Source organism: Rhincodon typus, unplaced genomic scaffold (assembly GCF_021869965.1).
Source record: "Rhincodon typus isolate 14 unplaced genomic scaffold, sRhiTyp1.1 hic_rhity00000057, whole genome shotgun sequence".
In the NCBI taxonomy this organism is placed as follows: Eukaryota; Metazoa; Chordata; class Chondrichthyes; order Orectolobiformes; family Rhincodontidae; genus Rhincodon; species Rhincodon typus.
This window is the reverse complement of record NW_025965695.1, coordinates 95,175-100,547: the sequence shown is the minus strand read 5'-3', so window position 1 is coordinate 100,547 and position 5,373 is coordinate 95,175. Positions and strand designations below refer to the sequence as shown.

The window sequence follows — 5,373 nt, the reverse complement described above, 5'->3', positions numbered from 1 at the left end:
GTTTTCAGAAACCTGCTCGGAGATTTGGCAAAACTGAAGACAAGAAATCAGGAGCCAGTACTGGGACCACCCCTTTCCTGGACATTTGTTAATGACACGGAATTGTGAACGGGGCAGACGACTCCAAAATCCTAAAATGAGGCAAAACTCACAAATGAGCTGATCAATGCAGAACGCCATAAACGCCTTTTCGAACGAAATCCCCAATTTTGTTTAACATCGCTCTGTGCATTTTCCTGAGCCTGATGCTCCAAGAAATAATGGTCCATTTTAATAAAAGCCGCTCAGGATGAGTTTTGATTTCACAATCTCGCATTTCACACGCCTCTTTCTGTGTGTCTTCTTGCAATATTAATTGATCCCTTACTGTGTTCCTTTAAAACACGCTGAGAGGGAAAAAAGATGGAACAACAGTGATTACAAAGGTTACTGTGATCATAACGCAAAATCCAACAACTATACGATTGCAACGCCATACAACAGACTACACGAAAAGCAAAAAACAAGTAGCGCTAGAGAACTCCAGACACGCAATAGGCATACTTACTAAAGAGTGGACTGATATTAGGGAAGTCAGAATGGGGAGAATCTTTGCAATTCGTGGCTCCAGAGGTTATGAATGTCTGTACTGAGTCTGTAAAAGACTAACATTGATAGATTGCTACAGATTAAAATCATCAAGAGCTCAGGGGATAGTGCAGAAACATGATGTCGAAGCAAAAGGTCATTCATGATCTTAGTGAACGGCGAGGCGGGCTTGATGTTTGCAACTTGTGTCCGTGTGGAATGAAAGTACATTGACACGTTTGTTCCGAATTGAAGTGTTCGCAGGAAGCAGGAAGCTGAGGGAGACACAGAGCAAAGCGTTGCAGATGGGACTGCTGGAGCTGCAAAGGCCCTTTCTGCAGCACTAATGAAATTGCACAGCACAGGGGAGAGAATTGATGCATTGAATTTGGGTTGAGCGGCCCAACATCCTTTCACAAGTCAGGGTTTACTGGGAAAAAAGGTATTAGAACAAACATGGATAGCATTTACTTGGATATAAAAACATTATAAAGGAGAAGGACTGGGTTTACTGGGATATGAAGACGTTAGGAAGAACACAGGTAGGAATTACTGGCTTTCAGGCACACGATAAACTGTCTCACGTGTTTCCTGTTATCTGTATTTGAATCAATCTCTCAAACTGATTTTATTGCCACACGGGCCAAGGTTGTCAATGCTGAAACTATGCACTAGTAAAGATTGTCCGCTCTCACACATTCCACTTCTCTACAGGAGCTGTTAAAATGAATTGCCTTGCCCCGTTCTCTGTCGCTCTGGGATTATTTGAATAATAAAATCGATTCTGTGAGCTGGGGAAAATGTGCTGAAATTTATACACATCAGGTGCAGTGTGTCTGAGAGACAGGACTTCCTTCAGTAGCACCCCATGCTGAATCAGACAACTGCGCCCTTCCTGTGACATTGAGAACGACACAGACACAGATCCCCATGATTGGGAGAGATTCTATCTTTCCCAACGACTCTGAATTTTTCGCACTGTTTCAGATGTGGTAATTTGGACAAAGTTCCCAACAGAATGTTAGTTTCTCTGCATGCACAATCTCCCTTTTGCACAACCTTCCACACTTTCCATACCTCCCACTCTCACCACACCCCTTCCCTCTCCTGCAAGTCCATGTTTGGCAGGGAGCTGAAGAGCGCATTCGTGTTGTTCTCCTCCAGCACGGCCTGCCAGTGAAAGATTGTTTACTCCAGCCGTCAATGGAGACAGCGTAGCCCCGGGGGAATAGTGCCAACTGAGCCTCCTTGGAGCGGGGGTTCAGAATGGGAAGAAGCTGTTGTTAAAACTCAGTGCTGCTTCAGTGTTAACGGATCTGAGCTGTTGCTGGTTCATTGGTCTCGGGATATAGTTCTGTTCCATGTGGATGGAGTAAATAGGAACAGCTCTCGCGTTCGAATTACAGGCGATCCCTGGAGTTCTGTATCTTGCTCCATTCTTCACTGAGGTGATCTGATTTTGTTGAGATCGAGTTCAGCCTGAGATCCCTCTGATCTATGTGGCGAGTATTATTTTTAAAATTCGTTCATAGGATATTCATTCACGGGATGACGGCGTCATTGGCCAGGCCAGCATTTATTGCCCATCCCCAGTTACTCAGACACATGGTCAACCATATTGCCTCTGGGTCTGGACTCACAGGTAGGCCAGACCAGGAAAAGATGGCAGTTTCCTTTCCTAAAGGGCATTAGTTAACCAGATGTGGTTTCTCCAACAACCGATTCACAGTCATCATTAGATTCTTAATTCTAGATATTTATTCTATTCGAATTCCACCATCTGCCGTGGTTTTGAACCGGGGTCCCCAGAACGTTATCCGGATCTCTGGATTCACACGCCAACGAAACTATCACTATTCCATCATGTCCCCATGTCGTGGGAAGCGTGTGTGGCTCGTTGGTCTAGGGGTATGACTTTCGCTTAGGGTACTGTATGATGATGACATGCGAGAGATCCCGGGTTCAAGTCCCGCACGAGCCCAACTGCCTTATATCTCTTTTGCCACAATGCCAAAAGAGCTTTCCGAAAAACCAGCTTCGTTCAATGAGTTCGGATTGCCTGAAGTGGGGATGAGGCAGAAGTACCATTGCATTGAACACAGCCAAAGAGAATGCTTGTTTAAATCAAAAACAAGTGTTTCAGGTTGTTTGCTCACGCATTCTGACTCTGAGTGAAAATTCCAGCTGCATTACTGCTCGGTTCAGGGCGTGTAACTTGCGGAAGCGGGAATGCGAAGTGATTGGAGACAGCGTTGAACAGATTCACGTGAATGGTACCGTGTATGAGGAATGTCCGTAATGAAGTGAGATGGGAAATTTGGGAAAGCGCTCCTTGGAGAACAGAAAGCTGAAATTTTGAACAGAGAGTGGCAGGGTCACTAAAACGCTGTCTAACAGTACTAAAGACGCAGATTCAATCAACACAAAAGGAAATTTGATGGTTATGTCACAAATAACAATGGGCAGAGTTACACAGAGAAGGCAAGAGAATTCCATGAAATGACACTCATTTGCTCATTGTGGAGAGCGGCACAGATAAGGTGGGCTGCATGGCCTCCATCTGCGTTGTGACAAATTTTGTGATTCTGAGTGAAATCTGAATGTGGGAGTAACAGAATGTGGGGCATTAGACAAAGGTTATGTTTACACAGGCGAGACACATCTGTGCAACAGGGTATTACACAACAACAATGATTTTTTAAAAATTCATTCTTGAAGGTACATGCCACACGCCAAATGAAAAGTCTAAAAAGCTCAGTTTGTTACCCAGCAGAGTGGCGCAGCGGGAGCGTGCTGGGCCCATAACCCAGAGGTCGATGGATCGAAACCATCCTCTGCTATTCCTTACAAGCGCGATTTGTGATTTGCGGGAATGTCAGGTGTTTGTAGTAAGTCCTTCATATTGTGACACACTTGTCAAGGTATCAGCAGTTTTCTCCAGTTCTCAGTTGGGACGAAACTGGGGTCGTTGAAATTTATTACTTCCAGTGTTTTTTACCAAGACCTGCAGTAATTGCACACACTGTTTCGGACATGAATAACAAGAGGACAATCATGTTGGAGACAGCATCACGGCACAGACACATTTGACCATTATTAGAAAAGATATCACCGATTGTGAATGACCTCAGAGTGGATTCGATGGGCTGAACGGCTTCTTTCTGCACGGGAATGACGCCATGGGTTTATGACGTCACTCTCCCTGTCTCTGTGGCTGAAGCGCAATTTGCAACTTCTTTAAAATTCCCAGCTCATCTTTCTCACTGTTCTGATGCCCTGATCAGGTTTGAATCTGATCTGCAGGAACTGGAATCCTTTCAATGCCTCACATCAGTAAATGTCACTGAGAACATTGGAGTCAGTGTCCCAGCATCATCAGAGGAGTGGAAACTGAAGTAGAACCATACGCTGCCATTTGGCACCTTTAACTTCCCAAACCACTCAATCACTGCAGCTCCTTGGAATGGAAAGGAAACAGAATTTTTTTAAAAATCCACTCGTCTCAACTTTGTGAATCTTTAGAACTGGGAATCAGAGGCACATGAAGGGTGAACTGTCCGACCGAGTAGAGACAGTTAAACTACCTTCCCTTCTTTAAGGGGCCAGGACATTCATTGATCCGAGACATTAAAAGGATTCCCTCCAGGCACTGCTTGGCCTTTGTTGCTGTTATTGTGAGGACAGTAAATCCTCACTCCCTGACCAGGGCTCGAGTCCAGGCAACAGTGGTGAAACTACTGTACCCTTACCACTAGACCACCTTGGAACAAGTAGACTTGCATCATTTCTTAATAACACAGCTTCTGGTTTTTTTATTTCATTGGTAGTCAGTTGCTCCTGCAAAATGATCGCATCATTGAGTTTTTACAGTTTGGAAAGAGGCCGATCATCCCAGTTTCCAGCACTTGGCCTTTTAGCCTTGTGTGCTGTCATGTTTCAAGTGTTCATTTCAATGTTATTTTCCCTGTACCATTTTAATCTCACGCATCACTACCAATGAGACTGAAGTTTGAGATGGGAAAACTTTGTTCATGCCCCGTCGGGGAAGTGAACCTCATTTTCACACACAGAAGGAAACAAACAAGGACACCTTCCACTGAGAGTGCCAGAGGCTTTAGGAAAGAGCAACCCCCAGAAAACAGAATTTCATTCACTTGGCTCTATTGTCCCATTTCAGACTTCAAAACTAGAATCTGTTTACAGCAACGAAAGGAAGCATTCGGCGGCTGCCCCGGCTTTGTGTTGCTGCCGCGATGTTCATCTGTCACTCTGCAGTTGATACTGCTTCACATCGCTCTTCCGGCCAAACATTGCTCACGTCAGCTGTTCCCTGACATTGCAAATGCTCTTCCTCAAGTACGTGGAAGGACAAACAGGAATGTGGAATTTCAAACACATTTCTGGCCTGTGGAGGAAATGATATTGTCGTAATTTCAGATAACATTTAATGCGCTTGTTTGGTGAGACTCGAACTTACGGCTGCGGATTTGTGAAAATAGTGCTCTAACCACTGAGCTATGGAGCCAATCGAGTAAATGTAGAAAGAGGGTCTCATGTATTAGAAATGACAAAGTAATAGATAACTGGAGACCTTGAGTATTATAAACCAAGATGTAACAAAATCGAAACAGAGTTGAGGGGCATCACGTGCAGAAAGACGGGAGAATGCAAGGCCGAATCAGACAGTGTCCTGAGTGACATAAACAGATCTTTCCTGGTAGTCCAGTGATTACGATTCAGTGCATTCACTGTCACAGCCTGTTAATGGTTAACATTTACAGTAATAAATACGAAATATTGACTGAT

At 44.4% G+C, this 5,373-nt stretch overlaps 1 non-coding gene across 1 annotated transcript; it reads left to right on the top strand.

The window, feature by feature from the left end:
• Window positions 1-3,335: 3,335 nt before the first annotated feature.
• trnam-cau lies at window positions 3,336-3,407 on the top strand. Its single transcript has one exon. It is a non-coding gene; the product is annotated as a tRNA-Met (tRNA).
• The last annotated feature ends 1,966 nt before the right edge of the window (window positions 3,408-5,373 follow it).